This window comes from Triturus cristatus, chromosome 2_2, assembly GCF_964204655.1.
Source record: "Triturus cristatus chromosome 2_2, aTriCri1.1, whole genome shotgun sequence".
Taxonomy (NCBI): Eukaryota; Metazoa; Chordata; class Amphibia; order Caudata; family Salamandridae; genus Triturus; species Triturus cristatus.
The window spans coordinates 1267796309-1267821206 of NC_140582.1; the positions used below are offsets into that span (position 1 = coordinate 1267796309).

The 24898-nt window shown below is 43.3% G+C and overlaps 1 protein-coding gene across 2 annotated transcripts in view; it reads right to left on the reverse strand.

Annotated features, from left to right (window-relative positions):
* LOC146863566 (CD5 antigen-like) overlaps window positions 1-24898 on the reverse strand; it is a 414744-nt gene that overhangs the window by 302198 nt on the left and 87648 nt on the right. The gene's annotated exons all lie outside the window — the stretch shown is intronic.

Consider the following 24898-nt stretch of genomic DNA (forward strand, 5'->3'; position numbering starts at 1 on the left):
TCATGGTGTACCAGGAGGAGTGCAACATCCATGTACAAGAAGAGCTAGCAAGCTAAGGAGAAGCCTCTGTTTATGGTATATCAGGAGGAGCGCAACAACCAAGGACAAGAAGAACTAACAAGCTGGAGAGAAGACTCTGTTCATGGTGTACCAAGAGGAGCACAAAAGCCAAGGACGAGAAAAGTGAACGAGCTGGAGAGAAGCCTCTGATCATGGTGTAAAAAGAGGAGCACAAGATCCAAGGACGAGAAGAGCTAACGAGCTGAGGAGAAGCCTCTCTTCATTGTGCATCAGGAGGAGCGCAACATCCAAGAACGAGAAGAGCTAACAATATGAGGAGAAACCTTGGCTCATTTTGTACCAGAAGGAGCAAAACATCCAAGGACGAGAAGAGCTAATGATCTAAGGAGAGGCATCAGTACATGGTGTACCAAGAGGAGCGCAACATCCAAGGACGAGAAGAGCTAACAAGCTGAGGAGAAGCCTCTGTTCATGGTGTATCACGAGGAGTGCAACATCCAAGGATGAGAAGAACCAACGAGCTGGAAAGAAGCCTCTGTTCAAGGTGTACCAGGAGGAGCACAAGATCCAAGGATGAGAAGAGCTAACAATCTGAGGAAATACCTTGGTTAATTTTGTACCAGAAGGAGCACAACATCCATGGACGAGAAGAGCTAACAATCTGAGGAGAAACCTTATGTCATTTTGTACCAGAAGGAGCATAACATCCAAGGACGAGAAGAGCGAATGATCTAAGGAGAGGCCTCAGTTCATGGTGTACCAGGAGGAGCACAACATCCAAGGACGAGAAGAGCTAACGAGCTGAGGAGAAACCTCTGTTCATGGTGTATCAGGAGGAGAGAAACATCCAAGGACAAGAAGACCTAACGATCTGAGGAGAAGTCCGGGTTCATTTTGTACCAGAAGGAGCATAACATCCAAGGACAAGAAGAGCAATAATCTAAGGAGAGGCCTCAGTTCCTGGCATACCAGGAGGAGCGCAACATCCAAGTATGAGAAGAGATAGAAAGCTGAGGAGAAGCCTCTGTTAATGGTGTATCAGGAGGAGCGCAACATCCAAGGACAAGAAGAACTAAAGAGCTGAAGAGAAGACTCTGTTCATGGTGTACCAGGAGGAGCACTAGATCCTAGGACGAGAAGAGCTGACGAGCTGGAGAGAAGCCTCTCTTCATGGTGTACCAGGAGGAGCAAAAGATCCAAGGACAAGAAAAGCTTACGAGCTGAGGAGAAGCCACTCTTCATGGTGCATCACGAGGAGCGAAACATCCAAGGACGAGAAGAGCTAATGATCTGAGGAGAATCCTCAGTTCATTTTGTACCAGAAGGAAATCCAAGGTCTAGAAGAGCCAATGATCTAAGGAGAAGCCTCTTTTCATGGTAAATCACGAGGAGCGCAACATCCAAGGACGAGAAGAACTAACGAGCTGGAGAGAATACTCTGTTCATGGTGTACCAGGAGGAGCACAAGATCCAAGGACGAGAAGAGCTAATGAGCTGGAGAGAAGCCTCTCTTCATGGTATACCAGGAGGAGCACGAGATCCAAGGACGAGCAGAGCTAATGGGCTGAGGATAAGCCTCTCTTCATGGTGCATCAGGAGGAGCGCAACATCCAAGGACGAGAAGAGCTAATGATCTAAAGAGAGGCCTCAGTTCATGGTGTCCCAGGAGGAGCACAACTTCTAAAGACAAGAAGAACTAACGAGCTGGAGAGTAGAGTCTGTTTATGGTGTACCAGGAGGAGCACAAGATCCAAGGACGAGAAGAGCTAACGAGCTGGAGAGAAGCTTCTGTTCATGGTGTCCTAGGAGGAGCACAAGATCCAAGGACGAGAAGAGCTAAAGATCTGAGGAGAAGCCTTGGTTCATTTTGTGCCAGAAGGAGAATAACATCCAAGGACGAACAGAGCTATTGATCTAAGGAGAGACCTCAGTTCATGGTGTACCAGGAGGAGCGCAACATCCAAGTACGAGAAGAGCTAACGGACTGAGGAGAACCCTCTGTTCATGGTGTATCAGGAGGAGCACAACATCCAAGGACAAGAAGAACTAATGAGCTGGAGAGAAGACTCTGTTCATGGTGTACCAGGAGGAGCAGAAGATTCAAGGACGATAAGTGCTAACGAGCTGAGGAGAAGACTTGGTTCATTTTGTGCCAGAAGGAGCGCAACATCCAAGGACAAGAAGAACTAACGAGCTGGAGAAAAGACTCTGTTCATGGTGTACCAGGAGGAGTTGATGTCTCTGAGGCGTGTCCGTGTATTGCCTCTATCACCGCTTTTTACATTTTTGCCTTAAACTTGTTTCAAGAATAGAATCTTTATTTGTTGCTGTAACGAACTAGTATTGATATATATTATAACAGTGGAATTAAGAATGAATTTGGCCCTTTTTTTTGTGATAGAAATAGTACGGAACACTTATAGGAGATTGTTTCCTTTTGAACTGTGACACTTCTTCTTTTGGAATAGATTCGTGGAAAATGTTCTTTACCGAATAAGACTTTTTGTTTGTGACCATTGGAGAGGAGCCTAATTGGTTAGAAGATAGTTCATTTTTGTTGGATAGGTGAGCTATATCTTTTATGTGTATTCTTTGGGCACTCTCACTCTTTCTTGCTTATAATTCTTGGTGAAACTTTACTAAACTGGATGTGCCTTCTATCACTTTCATGAAACTCTTTGGATGTCTTTTGACTCCTTGGACACATTTCCCAATGGATTAATTTTCCAGGCCTTTTCTCCTGTATGCACTGGTTTGTCTGGAACTCTTCGGTTTCTTTCTGCAAACGCCTCAGTACCTCCCCTTCCCCTTTTTTTCTGTGAAATGTGATCTAAATGGATAGTGTGAATAAATATAATTTGGATTTTTTTAATTGTATTAGTACAGACTTAGGTGGTATTTGTTAAACTATATGTTCAGAACTCCTAATCTTTGGTTATATCTGAATTATTTGGCAAAAACCTAAATGATACACACATCTTGTATTACAGCCTTGACAAAGTCTAAGGGGAGCCGAAACACGTGTTGGCTGGCAGTTCTGTTTTTTTTGATGTACCACCAATAAGAAAAATAAAGAAACACATATTTGCGAAGATAAGCAAAAAAAACGTGGAGTCTGCTTTCTGAACAATATTGTACATCAGTATATGTGAAATTATTGGTGTGGTAAAATAACGAACTATTGTGATTGTGTCATATCTGGATTGAGATTGATCGAATTGGGAGTGCTACACATTTCTTTCAATTACTGTAAATATTTGTTTGTTCTCCTAATCTTTGTGGTTAGGGACATATGGCATCTTTTGGTAGTAGATGCTAGGAAGAAGAGATTAGCACCCACTCAACAGAAGAATTTGTAAATATTTTTGTCACACGTAAAAGATTGTTTAAAAAATATTGATGATTGTGCGGTTCCGTTTTCCTGCTTAGGAAAAGACTACTACCAAAATTTCAACACAACTATAGTTTGGGACCAGCACTCAGTTCCTCGGAAAAGTGTGATTTGAAACTTAATTGTTTCTTGTTACTATAAACTAGAACTATGGGAAATTTGGACGATGACAGAGATAAAATATTTAACGACATATTTTCTGGAACCAACATACAAATCAAAAATCCAGTCACATTCGAAACCAAACCACAAGGTCTTAAACAACTCTTTATTAGACTAGAAAGACTCAGGAAGCAGGAACTCTCACGATGGTGGGATCTAACAACTTTGAAAAAATACATAGAAATCAAACAGATACCACGAGGGCTGAGAGTTATAATTTTTCCATCTTTTGAAGACTTAGACCCGGATCTCTTAGGAGATTGGAAGAACCTGATATCCTCTTCTTCTTTTGGGATGATGGAGATACTGATCAAACATGCAGAAAGAAAGAGGTCCAAACTTTTAGAAGAGATTGATATCATTGAAGGGGAAATTCGAGCTTTAAATCTTAAGGATGCTACAGAAAAGAATTATGGAATTTTGAAAGAAGTGCTGAGTGCACATCAGAACTACATAATGGATAAGAAAATACGAAAACTTAAACGTGATGAGAATGACTACAGAAATGGTAGGATCTATACTTTTGCAAAGAGATTCGATGAGTATAAACCAAGAGGAAGAATGGAGAAATCAAGCGAAGCTAAACAGACAGCTTCCACATCAGTAAGTGAGTCGGATCTATCGAGTATAGCAAGTGCAACAAGTGAGATTAGGAGTGAGAATCTTGGTAATGATGTAGAAAATTACAATCCAGGAACAGGATCATCGTCTTTTTTAGACGAGCTAAAACGATACAGAAAAGGGAACAGTGTTGCTTTTCAAAAGGATGATCTAGGTGGAAAAGAACAAGAAGAGGGGGGAAAAACAGAAAACGATCAAAACAAAAGAGTGCTCAGGTCAACATCGCGCTCGCAGAGGACCTGAGTGTTGGAGCCAATAACCTGATCAAGTCCAATTGCACGAAGCACCCCTCTAATATGACTGAGAATGTTTCTATTGTAAATTATCCAAACATGAATTATCAGATGCCGAGATTTCTGTATTACACAAGGGATTAAGTTTTTGTCCAGTTTCCAAACCAAACTTTGTACAATTACATGTTGATCTTTTCAAGTATGTTCGTAAACTGAAATTAAAAAAGTTTTTTGATGACAATCACAAACCGTGTCAGATACCACTGTATACTGTAGCTACTAGTGATAAGACAATTAAGGACATACAGGACTTACAGATGTTATTGTCAATTGATGAAAGTACGGGAACTGATCCTAGTATTACGGAGATTCTACAAGATTTGGAGATCAATATGGATCTAAATGTGGACAGTGGACTTAAGACCAGGTCCAGATTTATGCCTACATTACCTACTGACAATATGATAGATTGTTTCTATCGAGCAGTTACGGAAGATCTCTATAGATTGGAAGATAACAATCTTAAAAGACCGAAGGGTTTTAAGGACAATCTTAATCAAAAAGAACGTGCTGCACTTGAGAAACTCAAAGGTTATACAGATATAACAATAAAAGAAGCAGACAAGGGGGGTAATATTATCGTGATGGACTTGGAAACACACAATAAAGAAATAGACACACAATTAACAGTTAGTGAAACATACATTAAAGTTTTATATAATCCAATGAAAGAACTAACAACACTCATTGAGAGGACCCTGAGCGTTTACCTCCATTCTGGTCTTTTATCAGATATGGAATATAGATACATGCTGAATCTGACACCACGAGCAGCATGTATATATATTTTGCCAAACATTCACAAAAACATCAAGACGCCACCGGGGAGACCAATTATTACAGGAATAGGTGCACCCACAGAAAAAATCTCTGAATATATAGATATCTATTTGAAAGCGATAGAACGAGGGCTACCGTCATTCATAGAAGATAGTAAGGACCTATTAAATAAATTGGAAGATTTATCCTGGTGTGATGATTTTACTTTGGTCACACTTGACGTTTGTGCTCTTTATACTTGTATCCCACAATCAAGGGGGATGGAGGCCTTAACATACTTCCTATCTAAACGTAATGCTACACTCTATGAACACACTCAAATGATCTTAGAACTCACCCGTTTGGCGTTAGACAATAATTTTTTTCAGCACAATGGAGGGTGGTATAGACAGGCATCTGGCGTAGCAATGGGAGCGAAATTTTCGCTTTCTTTCACTAACATTTACATGGGTTTTTTTGAGGAATTTCACCTATGGAAAAAGTGTCCCCATATTTTAACAGGTTTAATCATATATTGGGGACGGTACATAGATGATATTTTCATGATATGGGGTGGCAGTGAGAGCTCCCTAAATGATTTCATGGAATATGCAAACACCAATGATTACAATTTGACTTTCACTTTTAATAGCGACAAACAACATATAGATTTCCTGGACTTAAATCTGTATGTCCAAGGGAATAATCTGGAGAGTAAGATATTTCGAAAACCGACAGCCTGTAACGCACTATTACATGCTCAAAGTGCACATCCTGCCACACAATTGAAAGGCATACCATATGGTGAAATGATAAGATTGAAAAGAAATTGTAGTAATGAGTTGGTATTTCAGGAAGAACTAATTAAAATGAGAGATCGTTTTCTCATTCGTGGATATGATAGTCAGATTTTGAAGGAAGCACAGACTAAGATTAGAAATGTTAAACGTACAGATCTGTTGAAGAAAAACAACAAAAGCAAAGCAAAAAATGAAAATTGGGTTGCATTAATAACATCTTATCATACACAAAGCAAGGACATTTACAAAATTCTCAACAAACATTGGCACCTGTTAAGGTTAGACTTGAGTATGAGAAAATATATCCCAGTGAAACCAAGAATAATTCACAATAGGGGAAAGACCTTAAAAAATATCCTCAGTCCCTCGATACCCAAGAATACCATAGTGGGGCAAAAAAAGAATTGGTTACCCAGTAAGCCGTTGGGCTTTTTCAAATGTACAATGTGCAATATTTGTCAATTTGCCATGGACAAAATAAAAGACTTTAGTTACAATACAGGACAAATACACCGAATTAATCAGTTCATGAATTGTAATACCAAATACATTGTTTACTGTATCATTTGTCAGTGTGGGTTGATTTATATTGGTAGTACAATTCGCCCCTTAAAAGAACGTATACAGGAACATATTAGGGCAATTAAAAACAATAATAGCAATTATCCTTTGGCTGCTCACTATAATACTGTGCATCAATCATCAGAAATACTTAACATTAGCTTTCATGGAATAGCCACAGTAGATGTAGACCCAAGAGGAGGGAATCGCACATTAGCCCTACGTAAATTGGAATCTAGGTGGCTGATTAAACTGAGGGCTGTGGACCTTGGAATTAATGTGGACAGAGAATTACAGGTTTTTTTACAAGATTGATTTTTTATGTAACAATGGAGTAAATAATACATGCATATATCATTCTATGTAACAATTTTGAATTTGTGTATTAGGAGACATGACACATTTTCTGTGCTTTATGGAGTCTGTATATGCTAATTGATAATAATGAGACCTGTGATTGGTGTGTGTATAGTTAACTTTTCTTTGCACATACATTTCCCACTCTCTTTTGAAACACAATGGTGAACATACCTACCCATATATCTCTCTGCTTCCTATTCTCTTCTTTATATTTCTCTCACGATTAATTTGAGTATTAAAATGACAAATAGCAACGTGCTAAATTATATGGTCTAGCATTAGACAGGCTTTGTGAAATCACGCTCGACTGATCCACTTTTTTGATTAGCACATTAGAAAAGAAAAAATGATTAGGTCTACATTAGTATTTTAGTGACTATAGACACATAATATGTGTGGTTTTGAGTTATTTAATCTCTTAACACTTGAGTGGTCTTATAACAATACAAATACATCCAAAATGGCGAGGTTTTTTGCCACTCAAGAGAAATTACGTCGTTCCTTTTATGTTTACATAGTTCGTTGTGTGACGTCAGACGTATTTCGCGCATGACTGTAGCGACGTAAATACGGAAGTTTCTAGCGCTCGCGCATTCACAGAGTAAGGAAGACGCGGACGCTTTTGTGAGACGATTGGTAAGCCATAGTTGGAATCATTGGGCTGCCCTGTTTGCTTGATAGTTTGTGACTGGGTGGGAGTTTCAACATGTAGAAGGTGCTGCACCAGTACAAACGAAACTTTTGTGTTTTTTATTTTTAGAACGGCACTTATCAAGGTAGTCGTTTGCAGTGTTTTGGAACTTGAGATACAACTTTATCAACTCAATTGAAAAACAGGTGAGAATTGGCTGCTCACATTAGAGCTGCTTAGAGGGTTGATGTCTCTGGGGCGTGTCCGTGTATTGCCTCTTTCACCGCTTTTTACATTTTTGCCTTAAACTTGTTTCAACAATAGAATCTTTATTTGTTGCTGTAACGAACTAGTATTGATATATATTATAACAGTGGAATTAAGAATAAGATTTCTTTTGTGATAGAAATAGTACGGAACACTTATAGGAGATTGTTTCCTTTCGAACTGTGACACTTCTTCTTTTGGAATAGATTTGTGGAAAATGTTCTTTACCGAATAAGACTTTTTGTTCGTGACCATTGGAGAGGAGCCTAATTGGTTAGAAGATAGTTCGTTTTTGTTGGATAGGTGAGCTATATCTTTTATGTGTATTCTTTGGGCACTCTCACTCTTTCTTGCTTATAATTCTTGGTGAAACTTTACTAAACTGGATGTGCCTTCTATCACTTTCATGAAACTCTTTGGATGTCTTTTGACTCCTTGGACACATTTCCCAATGGATTAATTTTCCAGTATGCACTGGTTTGTCTGGAACTCTTCGGTTTCTTTCTGCAGACGCCTCAGTACCTCCCCTTTCCCTTCCCCTTTTTTTCTGTGAAATGTGATCTAAATGGATAGTGTGAATAAATATAATTTGGATTTTTTTAATTGTATTAGTACAGACTTAGGTGGTATTTGTTAAACTATATGTTCAAAACTCCTAATCTTTGGTTATATCTGAATTATTTGGCAAAAACCTAAATGATACACACATCTTGTATTACAGCCTTGACAAAGTCTAAGGGGAGACGAAACACGTGTTGGCTGGAAGTTCTGTTTTTTTTGATGTACCACCAATAAGAAAAATAAAGAAACGCATATTTGCGAAGACAAGCAAAACAAACGTGGAGTCTGCTTTCTGAACAATATTGTACATCAGTATATGTGAAATTATTGGTGTGGTAAAATAACGAACTATTGTGATTGTGTCATATCTGGATTGAGATTGATCGAATTGGGAGTGCTACATATTTCTTTCAATTACTGTAAATATTTGTTTGTTCTCCTAACCTTTGTGGTTAGGGACATATGGCATCTTTTGGTAGTAGATGCTAGGAAGAAGAGATTAGCACCCACTCAACAGAAGAATTTGCAAATATATTTGTCACACATAAAAGATTGTTTGAAAAATATTGATGATTGTGCGGTTCCGTTTTCCTGCTTAGGAAAAGACTACTACCAAAATTTCTTGTAAACACAAGGACGAGAAGAGCTAATGATCTAAGGAGAGGCCTCAGTTCTTGGTTTACCAGGAGGAGCACAACATCTAAGGATGAGAAGAGCTAACGAGCTGAGGAGAAGTCTCTGTTCATGGTCTATCAGGAGGAGTGCAACATTCAAGGACGAAAAGAACTAACGAGCGTTAGAGAAGACTCTGTTCATGATGTACCAGGAGGAGCAGAAGATCCAAGGACGAGAAGAGCTAACAAGCTGAGGATAACCCTCTCTTCTTGGTGCATCAGGAGGAACGCAACAGCCAAGGACGAGAAGAGCTAACGATCTAAGAAGAACGCTCGTTAATTTTTTACCAGAAGGAGCATAACATCCAAGGACGAGAAGAGCTAATGTTCTAAGGAGAGGCCTCAGTTCATGGTGTACCACGAGGAGCACAACATCCAAGGACGAGAAGTGCTAATAAGCTGAGGAGAAGCCTCTGTTCATGGTGTATCAGGAGGAGAGCAACATCCGGACAAGAAGAACTAACGAGCTGAGGAGAAGCCTCTGTTCATGGTGTACCAGGAAGAGCACAAGATCCAAAGACGAGAAGAGCTAATGATCTAAGGAGAGGCCTCAGTTCATGGTGTACCAGGAGGAGCGCAGCATCCAAGTACGAGAAGAGCCTGCAAGCTGAGAAGAACCCTCTGTTCATGGTGTATCAGGAGGAGCGCAACATCCAAGGACAAGAAGAACTAATGAGCTTGAGAGAAGACTCTGTTCATGGTGTATTAGGAGGAGAACAAGATCCATGGACGAGAAGCGCTAACGAGCTGAGGAGAAGACTCTCTTCATGGTGCATCAGGAGGAGCGCAACATCCAAAGATGAGAAGAGCAAAGGAGGAGAAGCCTCCGTTCATTTTGTACCAGAAGGAGAATAACATCCAAGGATGTGAAGAACAAATGATCGAAGGAGAGGCCTCAGTTCATAGTGTATCAGGAGGAGCAAAACATGCAAGGACGAGAAGATCTAACGAGTAGAGGAGAAGCCTTGGTTCATGGTGTATCAGGAGGAGCGCAACATCCAAGGACAAGAAGAACTAACGAGCTGGAGAGAAGACTCTCTTCACGGTGTACCAGGAGGAGCACAACATCCAAGGACGAGAAGAGCGAACGAGCTGGAGCGAAGTCTCTGTTCATGGTGTACCAGGAGGAGCACAAGATCCAAGGACGAGAAGAGCTAACGAGCTGAGGAAAAGCCTTGGTTCATTTTGTACCAGACCTAGCATTACATCCAAGGACGAGAAGAGCTAATGATCTAAGGAGAGGGCTCAGTTCATGGTGTACCAGGAGGAGCACAAGATCCAAGGATGAGAAGAGCTAATGAGCTGAGGATAAGCCTCTCTTCATTGTGCATCAGGAGGAGCGCAACATCCAAGGGCAAGAAGAGCGAACGATCTGAGGAGAAGCCTCGGTTCATTGTGTACCAGAAGGAGCATAAAATTCAAGGACGAGAATAGCTAATGATCTAAGGAGAGGCCTCAGTTCATGGTGTACCAGGAGGAGGGCAACATCCAAGTAGGAGAAGAGCCTGCATGCTGAGAAGAAGCCTCTGTTCAAGGTGTATCATGAGGAGTGCAACATCCAAGGACAAGAAGAACAAACGAGCTGGAGAGAAGACTCTGTTCATTGTGTTCCAGGAGGAGCACAAGATTCAAGGACGAGAAGAGGTAACGAGCTGGAGAGAAGTCTCTGTTCCTGGTGTAAGAGGAGGAGCACACGATCCAAGGACGAGAAGAGCTAACGAGCTACGGAGAAGACTTGGTTCATTTTGTACCAGAAGGAGAACAACATCCAAGAATGAGAAGAGCTAATGATCTAAGGAGAGGCCTCAGTTCATTGTGTACCAGAAGGAGCATAACATCAAAGGACGAGAAGAGCTAATGATCTAAGGAGAGGCCTCAGTTCATGGTGTACCAGGAGGAGCGCAACATCCAAGTACGAGAAGAGCTAACTAGCTGAGGAGAACCCTCTGTTCATGGTGTATCAGGAGGAGCACAAAATCCAAGGACAAGAAGAACTAATGAGCTGGAGAGAAGACTCTGTTCATGGTGTACCAGGAGGAGCAGAAGATTCAAGGACGAGAAGTGCTAACGAGCTGAGGAGAAGACTTGGTTCATTTTGTGCCAAAAGGAGCGCAACATCCAAGTATGAGAAGAGCCTGCAAGCTGAGAAGAATCCTCTGTTCATGGTGTATCAGGAGGAGCGCAACATCCAAGGACAAGAAGAACTAACGAGCTGGAGAAAAGACTCTGTTCATGGTGTACCAGGAGGAGCACAAGAATCAAGGACGAGAAGAGGTAACGAGCTGGAGAGTAGACTCTGTTCATGGTGTACCAGGAGGAGCACAAGATCCAAGGACGAGAAGAGCTAACGAGCTGAGGAGAAGCCTCGGTTCATTTTGTAAAAGAAGGAGAACAACATCCAAGGATGAGAAGAGCTAATGATCTATGGAGAGGCCTCAGTTCATGGTGTACCAGGAGGAGCGCAACATTCAAGGACAAGAAGAGCTAACAAGCTGAGGAGAAGTCTCTGTTCATGGTGTACTAGGAGGAGCACAAGATCCAAGGACGAGAAGAGCTACTGAGCTGGAGAGAAGTCTCTGTTCATGGTGTACCAGGAGGAGCTCAAGATCCAAGGACGAGAAGAGCTAACCAGCTGAGGAGAAGCCTTGGTTCTTTTTTTGCCAGAACTATCATAACATCCAACGACGAGAAGAGCTAATGATCTAAGGAGAGGCCTCAGTTCATGGTGTACCAACATCCAAGGACGAGAAGAGCTAACGAGCTGAGCAGAAGCCTCTGCTCATGGTGTATCAGGAGGAGCGCAACATCCAAGGATGAGAAGAACTAACGAGCTGGAGAGAAGACTCTGTTCATGGTGTACCAGGAGGAGCACAAAATCCAAGGACGAGAAGAGTTAACAAGCTGGAGAGAAGCCTCTGTTCATGGTGTACCAGGAGGAGCACACGATCCATGGACGAGAAGAGCTAATGAGCTGAGGATAAGCCTCACTTCATGGTGCATCAGGAGGAGTGCAACATCCAAGGACAAGAAGAGCTAACGATCTGAGGAGAAGCCTCGGTTCATGGTGTATCAGGAGGAGCGAAACATCCAAGGATAAGAAGAACTAACGAGCTGGAGAGAAGACTTTCTTCACGATGTACCAGGAGGAGCACAAGATTCAAGGACGAGAAGAGGTAACGAGCTGGAGAGAAGTCTCTGTTCATGGTGTAAGAGGAGGAGCACAAGATCCAAGGACGAGAAGAGCTAACGAGCTACGGAGAAGACTTGGTTCATTTTGTACCAGAAGGAGAACAACATCCAAGAATGAGAAGAGCTAATGATCTAAGGAGAGGCCTCAGTTCATGGTGTACCAGGAGGAGCACAACATCCAAGGACGAGAAGAGCTAACGAGCTGGAGAGAAGCCTTGGTTCATTTTGTACCAGAACTAGCATAACATCCAAGGACGAGAAGAGCTAATGATCTAAGGAGAGGCCTCAGTTCATGGTGTACCAGGAGGAGTGCAACATCCAAGGACTAGAAGTGCTAATGAGCTGAGGATAAGCCTCGGTTCATTTTGTATCAGAAGGAGAACAACATCCAAGGATGAGAAGAGCTAATGATCTAAGGAGAGGACTCAATTCATGGTGTACCAGGAGGACCACAAGATCCAAGGACGAAAAGAGCTAACAAGCTAAAGAGAAGCCTCTTTTCATGGTGTACCAGGAGAAGCACAAGATCCAAGGACGAGAAGAGCTAATGAACTGAGGATAAGCCTCTCTACATTGTTCATTAGGAGGAGCCAACATCCAAGGACAAGAAGAGCTAATGATCTGAGGAGAAGCCTCGGTTCATTGTGTACCAGAAGGAGCATAACATCCAAGGACGAGAAGAGCTAATGATCTAAGGAGAGGCCTCAGTTAATGGTGTACCAGGAGGAGCGCAACATCCAAGTACGAGAAGAGCTAACTAGCTGAGGAGAACCCTCTGTTCATAGTGTATCAGGAGGAGCACAAAATCCAAGTACAAGAAGAACTAATGAGCTGGAGAGAAGACTCTGTTCATGGTGTACCAGGAGGAGCAGAAGATTCAAGGACAAGAAGTGCTAACGAGCTGAGGAGAAGACTTGGTTCATTTTGTGCCAGAAGGAGTGCAACATCCAAGTATGAGAAGAGCCTGCAAGCTGAGAAGAATCCTCTGTTCATGGTGTATCAGGAGGAGCGCAACATCCAAGGACAAGAAGAACTAACGAGCTGGAGAAAAGACTCTGTTCATGGTGTACCAGGAGGAGCACAAGAATCAAGGACGAGAAGAGGTAACGAGCTAGAGAGTAGACTCTGTTCATGGTGTACCAGGAGGAGCACAAGTTCCAAGGACGAGAAGAGCTAATGAGCTGGTGAAAAGCTTTTGTTCATGGTGAACTAGGAGGAGCACAAGATCCAAGGACGAGAAGAGCTAACGAGCTGAGGAGAAGCCTCGGTTCATTTTGTAAAAGAAGGAGAACAACATCCAAGGATGAGAAGAGCTAATGATCTATGGAGAGGCCTCAGTTCATGGTGTACCAGGAGGAGCGCAACATTCAAGGACAAGAAGAGCTAAGAAGCTGAGGAGAAGTCTCTGTTCATGGTGTACTAGGAGGAGCACAAGATCCAAGGACGAGAAGAGCTAACGAGCTGGAGAGAAGACTCTGTTCATGGTGTACCAGGAGGAGCACAAAATCCAAGGACGAGAAGAGTTAACAAGCTGGAGAGAAGCCTCTGTTCATGGTGTACCAGGAGGAGAACACGATCCATGGACGAGAAGAGCTAATGAGCTGAGGATAGGCCTCACTTCATGGTGCCTCAGGAGGAGTGCAACATCCAAGGACAAGAAGAGCTAACGATCTGAGGAGAAGCCTCGGTTCATCGTGTATCAGGAGGAGTGAAACATCCAAGGATAAGAAGAACTAACGAGCTGGAGAGAAGACTTTCTTCACGATGTACCAGGAGGAGCACAAGATCCAAGGACGAGAAGAGCTAACGAGCTGGAGCGAAGTCTCTGTTCATGGTGTACCAGGAGGAGCATAAGATCCAAGGATGATAAGAGCTAACGAGCTGAGGAGAAGCCTTGGTTCATTTTGTACTAGAACTAGCATAACATCCAAGGACGAGAAGAGCTAATGATTTAAGGTGAGGCCTCAGTTCATGGTGTACCAGGAGGAATGCAAAATCCAAGGATGAGAAGAGCTAATGAGCTGAGGATAAGCCCCGGTTCATTTTGTACCTGAAGAAGAGTAACATCCAAGGGCGAGAAGAGCTAATGATCTAAGGAGAGGCCTCAGTTCATGGTGTATCAGGAGGAGCCAACATCCAAGGACAAGAAGAACTAACAAGCTGGAGAGAAGACTCTCTTCATGGTGTACCAGGAGGAGCACAAGATCCAAGGATGAGAAGAGCTAACGAGGTTGAGAGAAGTCTCTGTTCATGGTGTACCAGGAGGAGCACAAGATCCAAAGACGAGAAGAGCTAACGAGCTGAGTTGAAGCCTTGGTTCATTTTGTACCAGAACTAGCCTAACATCCAAGGACGAGAATAGCTAATGACCTAAGGAGAGGCATCAGTTCATGGTGTACCAGGAGGAGCGCAACATCCAAGGTTGAGAAGAGCTAACGAGCCGAGTAGAAGCCTCTGTTCATGGTGTATCAGGAGGAGCGCAACATCCAAGGATGAGATGAACTAACGAGCTGGAGAGAAGACTCTGTTCATGGTGTACCAGGAGGAGCACAATATCCTAGGACGAGAAGAGCTAACGAGCTGGAGAGAAGCCTTTGTTCATGGTGTACCAGGAGGAGCACAAAATCCAAGGACGAGAAGAGCTAATGAGCTGAGGATAAGCCTCTCTTCATGGTGCATCAGGAGGAGCGCAACTTCCAAGGACAAGAAGAGCTAACGATCTGAGGAGAAGCCTCGATTCATTTTGTACAAGAAGGAGCATAACATCCAAGGGCGATAAGATCTAATGATCTAAGGAGAGGCCTCAGTTTATGGTGTACCAGGAGGAGCGCAATATCCAAGTACGAGAAGAGCCTGCAATCTGAGAAGAACCCTCTGTTCATGGTGTATTAGGAGGAGCACAAGAACGAAGGACGAGAAGAGCTAACGTGGTGAGCAGAAGACTCTCTTCATGGTGCATCATTAGGAGCGCAACATCCAAGGACGAGAAGGGCTAAGGAGGAGAAGCCTTGGTTCATTTTGTAGCAGATGGAGAATAACATCCAAAGACGAGAAGAGCTAATGAGCCGAGGATAAGCCTCGGTTCATTTTGTACCAGAACTAGCACAACATCCAAGGACGAGAAGAGCTAATGATCTAAGGAGAGTCCTCAGTTTATGGTGTACCAGGAGAAGCGCAACATCCAAGGACTAGAAGAGCTAACGAGCTGAGGAGAAGCCTCTGTTCCTAATGCATCAGGAGGAGCGCAACATCCAAGGATGAGAAGAACTAATGAGCTAGAGAGAAGACTCTGTTCATGGTGTACCAGGAGGAGCACAAGATCCATGGATAAGAAGAGCTAACGAGCTGGAGAGAAGCCTCTGTTCATGGTGTACCAGGAGGAGCACAAGATCCAGGGACTAGAAGAACTAATGAGCTGAGGATAAGCCTCTATTCATGGTGCATCAGGAGGAGCGCAACATCCAAGGACCAGAAGAGCTAACGATCTGAGGAGAATCCTCGGTGCATTTTGTACCAGAAGGAGCATAACTTCCAAGGACGAGAAGAGCTAATGATCTAAGAAGAAGAGCCTGCAAGCTGAGAAGAAGCCTCTGTTTATGGTGTATCTGGAGGAGCGCAACCTCCAAGGACAAAAAGAACTAATGAGCTGGAGATAAGACTCTGTTCATGGTGTACCAGGAGGATCACAAGATCCAAGGACGAGAAGAGTTTATGAGCCAGAAAGATGCCTCTGTTCATGGTGTACCAGGAGGAGCACAAGATCCAAGGACGAGAAGAGCTAACGAGCTGAGGAGAAGCCTTGGTTCATCTTGTATCAGGAGGAGCGCAACATTCAAGGACAAGAAGAACTAACGACCTGGAGAGAAGACTCTGTTCATGGTGTATCAGGGGGAGCACAAGATCCAAGGACAAGAAGAGTTAACGATCTGAGGGTAAGCCTCTCTTCATGGTGCATCAGGAAGAGAGCAACATCCAAGGACAATAAGAGCTAACGATCCGAGCAGAAACCTTGGTTCATTTTGTATCAGGAGGAGCGCAACATCCAAGGACAAGAAGACCTAACGTGCTGGAGAGAAGACTCTGTTCATGGTGTATCAGGAGGAGCACAAGATCCAAGGACGAGAAGAGCTAACGAGCTGAAAAGAAGCCTCTGTTCATGGTGTACCAGGAGGAGCACAAGATCCAAGAACAGGAATAGCTAACGAGATGAGGATAAGCCTCTGTTCATGGTGTATCAGGAGGAGCGCAACATCTAAGGACAAGAAGAACTAACAAGCTGGACAGAAGACTTTGTTCATGGTGTACCACGAGGAGCACAAGATCCAAGGATGAGGACAGCTAACGAGCTGGAGAGAAGCCTCTGTTTATGGTGTACCCAGAGGAGCACAAGATCCAAAGACGAGATGAGCTAACGAGCTGAAGAGAAGTCTCTCTTCATTGTGCATCAGGAGGAGCGCAACATCCAAGGACTAGAAGAGCTAACAATCTGAGGAGAAGCCTTGGTTCATGTTGTACCAGAAGGAGCATAACATCCAAGGACGAGAAGAGCTAATGATCTAAAGAGAGGCCTCAGTTCATTGTGTACCAGGAGGAGCGCAACATCCAAGGACAAGAAGAGCTAACGAGCTGAGGAAAAGCCTCTGTTCATAGTGTATCAGGAGGAGCCTAACATCCTAGGATGAGAAGAACTAACAAGCTGGAGAGAAGACTTTGTTCATGGTGTACCAGGAGGAGCACAAGATCCAAGGATGAGAAGAGCTAACGACCTGGAGAGAAGCCTCTGTTCATGGTGTACCAGGAGGAGCACAAGATCCAAGGACGAGAATAAGTAATGAGCTGAGGATAAGCCTCTATTCATGGTGCATCAGGAGGAGCGCAACATCCAAGGACGAGAAGAGCTAATGATCTGAGGAGAAGCCTTGGTTCATTTTGCACCAGAAGTAGCTTAACATCCAAGGACGAGAAGAGCTGACAAACTGAGGAGAAGCCTCTGTTCATTGTGTACAAGGAGGAGCGCAACATCCAAGAATGAGAAGAGCTTAAGATCAGAGGAGAAGGCTCTGTTCATGGTGTAGCAGGAGGAGCTCAACATCCAAGGACATTCAGGGGAGTAGCTTAGCCATTAAGATCAGGGGATTGTGAGTGTCAGACTTTCTAACAATCAAGTTGGCATATCATTTTAAAATACATTAGATAACAAGCATATTGGGGAATGAGGGGGAATTAAGGGGCGGTGGAAATGGAGAGTAACACAGATTGGTAGGGATTCTAAATGAGAGAAAGCACAGTATTTTGTAAAAACCAACAGACACCTCACCAAACCTGATTGAAATTAGTTGTTCCCAACTATTTACCACAAAACAAATGTATTAGGGTGGTTAACACTCCAAAAAACCCTCCTGAAGCTTTGCCCCAGAGGAAGTTCAGGTGCTTGAGTGCTGGAAGGGGAACTAAGCAAACCCAACAATTCTCACTGAAAGTTACTGAACGTGATGATGTGGAATTCGTGAATATCCCGTAGGTTAACTGGTGTTCACTTCTTTAGAGTTTAGATCAGATCCTTTTCTGACTTTGAGAGGTCGAGACCTCTTTGTCCTATTGCCCAATGACAAGTGGAAGGCTTTATGCTGGACCCTTATTCCTTTATTTCGAGACTTCTAATAAGGTCTCCTCTTTGCTGACACCTTTCTGGAATATAAAATGTGACGATCCTTTTCCTGATCTTCGCTTAGCTTAGTTAAGGTTTCATCTGATGACTTATGCTCACTCCGTGGTATGAACAAAGACTGGAGCTTCTTAAGAAGTAAGTCGAATTTGATTCTTTCTATTTGAACCATTCTGATTTCACATATACCATATGCGGACTGCTGGGGTTTGATTATTTTCTTAACTTGCTGATTAACTTAAAGTGCTTATGATGATTTGAGATACTGGATCTATAAAATTGATAACTAATTTGTAATAAATCATTCTAACCTTCAAGACCAAGTCCTGGTCCTTATCATGTAGCCAAATTGGTCACACTGTTTTTGAATTTCTTTAAATGTGCCTGTTCAGGTAACTCCTCTTTTATTCAGGCCTACGATGAAGATATTTCGACCAGGAACAATTCTTAGAACAAATTTGTGTGCCTTGACCCAAATCAATCACAACCTGTTCCTCTAGGGCAGGCCAATACTCTTCCTTAATGAGTTCTTTAGTAAAAGAGATAGCCTCTCTCAGAGTGCTTCAACCAACCAAACAAACAAGGCATGCCTGCACAACCTTAAAACGTAGGGGCATGTTTATGAGAATGTGTTTCATCGCAGCAAGTCAGCTTTCTGCACTGTGCAGCATCACAGGGAAAGTCAGAAATGTGTCATATTTCAAAGAATATGACACATTCCTGTCCTTGTCCCTGCACTGGCACTATGTTGCTGCCTAGCAACAATGTAGGCACCCTTGATCCATGGTGAAAGGATGCTTTTGTTGCATGCATAATTATTTTTGTGCTGCCAAGCACATAGGCAGAGGTACTGTTGGAAAGGAGAGAATCCCTAGCAATTTTCCGCAGGAGGGCGATCCCCAGGCAGAGATCCACCACTAGGCACTAGAGAGGGGGGAGCTGCCCCTTGGGCAAGATGTTTTGCTCCCCCCCAACATTTATGGACATTTTCAGTCCTTCTGCTCCCCCTGGGCTCAAAGCGCACTAGACACAAGGGATTTTTTGTTTTGAATATGTAGGGGTGGGGACTGCCCAAAATGCCTCCACCCAACCAAACACTTATGGAACAGTCTTTCTGGCCCCCTGGGGGCATACGGGGGACTAGCTCCTGATCTGAATCCCCTGGTAGGGGGGTGTTAAAAGCACACTAGGCACCAGGGACTTTTTTGTTTTGCCCACCACTTCCCAAAATAGGCATGACAATGACCCCACCACAACAAATACTAGGAATGAGGGATTATTTCTATATGAATTTTGGGGTGAGGGCTGCCAAGATTGGGCATGTCAGTGCCCCCCCCAAAAAAAAATAGCCACAGTCTTTCTGTCCCTACCACAGCTAGGCACATTGCGAACAAAGGGTCAGTTTCCATTGGAAAAATTTGATATGTCCATGCTGCGTTTTGGGTTGTTTCCTGTCGCTGGCACTAGGCCTACCTACACAAGGGAGGTACCATTTTTATCAGCAGACTTGGGGGAATGTTTGTGGCACCCCACACATTCCAGAACTTTCCATCACAGAAATGTGAGGAAAATATTGTTTTGACAGATTTTGAGGTTTACAAGGGATTTTGGATGTGAGAGCCACACAAGTTACCCCATCCTAGATCCCCCTGGGTGTCTAGCTTTAAAAAACGCACAGGTTTGCTAGGTGTCCCTAGGTGCCTGTTCACCTAGCACCCACAATCCAGAGATAGGCAAATTGCAAAAAAGGGCCAGTTTTCAATGGAAAACTATGATATGTCCACATTGCGTTTTGGGACGTTTCCTGCTGAGGGCACTAAGCCTAACCACACAAGTGAAGTACCATTTTTATCGGCATACTTGGGGGAATCCTGGTTGGGCACTGAGTCTACCCATACAAGTGAGATAAGATTTTTGTTGACAGACTCGGGGGAATGCTGGTTGGTTGGAGGTTTGTGGCTCCCCACAGATTCCAGAACTTTACATCGCAGAAATGTGATGAAAATATATTTTCTTTGACAAAGTGTGAGGTTTGCAAGGGATTATGGGTAACAGAAACTGGTGAGAGGCACACAAGTCACCCCATCCTAGATACCCCTGGGTGTCTAGTTTTCAAAAGCGTACAGGTTTACTAGGTTTCTCTAGTGCCTGGCTGATCTAGGGCCCAAAATTTGCAGCTAGGCACATTGCAAAAAAAGGGTCAGTTTTTACTGGAAAAGTTTGATTTGTTCACCTTGTGTTTTGGGATGTTTCCTGCCGTGGGCACTAAGCATACCCACACAAGTGAGGTACAAAAGACTTGGAAGGAATGCTGGGTGGATGGAAATTGGTGGTTTCCTACAGATTCCGGAAGTTTCCATCACAGAAATATGAGGAAAATAAGTTTTGTTTAGAAAGTTTGAGGTTTGCAAGCGATTCTGGGTAACAGAACCTGGTGAGAGTCACACAAATCACCCCATCCTGGATTCCCCTGGGTGTCTATTTTTCAAAAATGTACAGGTTTACTAGTTTTTGTCAGGTGACCATTGGGACATTGTCAACATCACTAAGTTAGCATGAGCTCTACAGCCAGTATACAGCTTCGCGCATGTTACCACATAGCTTTATTTTTGCAAATATCTACATTTATGCTTTTCATATGAGAACTGTCTGCTGTGCTCGTTCACTGCATGTTCCCGGAGTCTAGTCTGAACAATTTGTACAAGGTCACAACCAATGTCACTTGTTAATCTGTTCTGGCCAGGCCCTAGCACCTAGACAAATCATACCATTGCAGCTGCTGTTGAACATCTGTACTTTCATATTATGGGGATACCTGCATTTTAGCACTCACAATTGGAGAGGGACCTTTCCAGGGACAAGAGCGTGACAGCACCTTTGATGTAGACTTACCATCTATAGGCTGAGGTATGGGGTCTGCTGACAAAGCCCAGAGATCTTCTATTATATAATAATACCTATTCTTAGCAAGGGGAGGGCAGGCCCTATAAGCCTTTTCCCTATTTTCCTGTTAGTATGACATCTCCCTTTATGATTATTGGATTATCTTCTATGCTGACTATATTCTTGTGCATTTTTCTGCTTGTTGTGGCTCGTTTACTGCATGTTAGAGCACGTTCGTTAAAATAAATATTTTAAACTGTTTCGTGTCTCTGTCGAATTTTATTGTGGACAAAAGCAAGAGAAAGAGCGAAAGGATGTGTCTTGTTACTGCTATTCTTGAGGCATCTGGGAGTGTTGTGTTCTGGAGTGTCTAATCGCTTGTTTCCTTGTGAGTGAGTAGGAGAGCAAGTGAGGCACTAAAGCCAGTCGGTCCTGGGCTTACGGGTACTCAGGTGGTAGGATGACTCAGTCCCTGCTTACCAAAGTCCTATAATCCTATGCATAGCTCTGTTCTTGGGCAGTGTCCCTTCAACATGGCACTACCAACGTTTGGTCTGGTAATTATTCACGAGACCCCTGAGTACTGCTTGTGATTGTCCACAATCCCTCTCGCGGGTTTACGAAGATGTCCGTGGTGGGGGGGCTTGGCCTCCTACATTTTATGGTTTATAGGTTATTCAAGCTTGAATTTTAAAAGGTTTCTTTTTCGACCCTAATTTACTTTCTCTTGTTTGTGTTATGGCACAACCAGTCTCGATTGCCGTGCGCAACCCTGCGGCGGTTAAAGCGTATTTAACTGGCCTCGGAGTCCCTGTTGCGGGGGCTGATATTACCATTGTATTTGAGGCGGATCCTGCCTTTCGTAATGAAGTTTTCTATTCTTGGGTTACCTTTCCTGCGGTGGATGGAAATGATCATTTCTTTCATGAATATACACCAACAGCGGTTCCTAACACTTATCGTCCCTATGCCATACTTGAAGTTCCGTTGACAGCCTGGGAGCATACCATTTGGTCTAATGGTGCCCTTCCCCACCCTTTTGCAGCCGTTCAGCTCGGCCCCTTATCTGTTGATGGGGCCACTTGGCCAGTTTTGGCTACTAATACACTACATCCAAATTATTTGAATACTACTCTTGCAGAGCTGCGTAATTTACATACGGAATTGATCCACATCCCAGTTCATGGCACCTACATTGTTTAACCTCTCTCTTCTCCCACTGATCTGGTCCTTGAAAGAGGGGAAGGTGTGTATTTTCAACTATACAGACGACCTTCAAATAATGTTCACCATTAGTAACACTCCTGAATCGTTTTTTAAATTTCAAACTACTATGCTGCACATCCGCAATTGGATGAACAGCAACTATTTAAAACTTAACCCGGACAAGACAGAACTTATCCTGACAAGGGGTATCCATAATCCATGGAGCACACATCTCTGGCCTGCCGAACTGGGATCTTCTCCCTCTCCACCCCCCTCTGCTGAGAGCCTTAGGGTGACGATTAATTGTGACCTCACGATGAAAACTCAAATTGGATCAGTCATTTCAACCTACTTCTTTCATTTAAAGGAGATAAGAAAGATCAGTAGACTTCTCACTCAGGAAGCACTGATACAGGTTGATCTAGCCATGGTCATATCTCATATAGACTGTGCCTATTCCCTATACTTGGCATACCACTATATTTAACTAAAAGACTGCAATTGGTGCAAAACCAGGCTGTTAGACTGATCTTCCACCAGCCCAGATGGCAACATGTCACCCCTCTCATGAGGAAGTTGCATTGGCTTCCCATTCCACAGCGATGGGCATTTAAAGTTTGCGGCCTTATCTTCAAGTCCTTGTATGACAGGAGTCCCAAATTCATCGACAGCCTTATTCAAAGGCATATACCCAGTCGCAACCTGCGCTCAACTCACATGAACCTCCTGGCCTGCCTACAAACTGAAGCGATAGGGCAGCAGCAGGTTTGCAGTACTGGCACCCAGATTCTGGAATTCCCTTCAACTGAGATCAGATCCTGCAGTGACTTCTTGTGCTTTAGGAAACTTCTTAAAACATGGCTGTTCAGACAGGCATACGATTAATTCAATAGGGCTTGTGTGCCCACAATTTGTTCCTATTCATATTATCAAAGGCCGCAGCCAGATCCATAAATCCCATGTAAAAGGGACCATTGCTTGCTATAGTGCACTTAGCAACCAGTAAGTATAGATTTAAACATTGGTCACTAGTCGATTTTCCCGCTCTAAACCCATACTGTGTGTCGGCTATTGTGTGATGCTCTTCTGTCCAGGTCATGAGACGGTTCAAAAAATAAGCAGCAGCAAAGCAACAACAGAAGCCTTGTTCGCATGCAGGTTCGCCTTCACCTGACGCTTCTGATCGTGGATATGATTTGCGCGACTGCTCTAAAATTAAGACACCTGAGAGCTTCCAGGTCCCAGATCCTCGTTCTCCTCGTTCCTTTCAGGAATCATTGGAACAACAATTTGGTGGAGGAGGACGTCAGGATCGCAGACAAGGTGAGTCTACGCACACTGGAAGTAACCGCAGTGCCAATTTGATGTGAAAGACAAACAGGAGGGACCACCTCCATATCGTGTCCCGTTTCAGAAGAAAAAAGTTGCATCTTTAACACCAAAATATGCCCCAGATGGTGAGAACCCTCCTCTTGGACAGGAGTTGGGCGATGACCCTCCTTGACTGCGAGGCAGAGATTACCATAGTGTGACAGGCACTCCACCGGCATCTGGGGGCGAAAGCAACTGAGGCTTTCATTACTGTGGAAACAGCTGACACTCACGTTGCCCCCCCTGACAGACTCTATGAAATAGACCAGCAAATTGAAGGTGATATTAAATCCACAAATAAATCAGTTTTTCGGAATAATCTTACTTCTTCTTATGATATTCTTTTGGCGGACGTAGATTGGCCTCCCACGTTTGCCCTTGCAGCATCTAAAGGTGAGGGTGTTATTTCCCTAGTATTTCGTACTATGTCCCAGATGACGTTAACCAAGCTTATGCTACGGAGTGGGCTCTTGCTCTTGCTCCAGCGTTGTATCGCAATCAGGTGGGTTGGGGCCAAGATTCACCAAAGCATGTAGTTCCTTTACGTTCTATACCACAGCCCCAACCCCAATATCCAATTAAACTAGATGCAAAAGCGTCCTTTACTGACATCCTTACACAATTGGAATACCAGGGTGTGATTGAACCCTGCGTTTCTTCGATGAACAATCCTCTTTTCCCGATATTGAAAATGGACGGTTCATATCGCGTAGTTTTGGATTACCAACATTTGAACAGTCATGTTCAAACCTTTGCGGTGCAGAACACCCACAGCTCTGTGTTAATACAAAACTTTTTTTAAATAACTTTGGATATTTCCAATGGTTTTTACAGTCACGCATTAGCTCCAGATAGCCGTGACTTGACAGCATTTAGTGTTTTGGGCAATCAAAAAAGATATACGAGATTGCCTATGGGATATAATAATAGCCCTGGTGTGTTTGCGGCTCGCATTGTCTCCATTTTGCATGAGATAGATCCAGATGCTTTCTCGTATGTCGATTACATATATTTGACCGATGATGAACTACATCCACACCATCCACATGTCGGCCGCATTATCACACGTTTCACTGACTTGGGATACAAATTTAATTTTGTCAATTCTCATATTGCCTTTTTGGTCATTCTTTTTCTTGTTTATGAACTGAACAATGAATGTCGGGGGTTTGGCCCCCACCTTTCTGAAAAAATCTGCTCAATTGCAACCTCCATCAACTCTTAAAATGTTGCAATCATTACTGGGTTTCTTGAATTTTGGGAGGACTTACATTCCTGATTATGCCCAGCGTATCAAACCACTTTATGCATTGATACAGCCCTCTTTTTCGTCTTCCAGCTGGCTTCTGGAACACACAGCGATTCTTCATTCTTTGCAGTCTGATCTGCTTGCGACCAACTTCTTTTCAACCCGAGGCAATACTACAAATTTAGTCAAAAGAATTCTACCTAGCTCGTTAGGTTTCACCTTCTTGACGTTCAG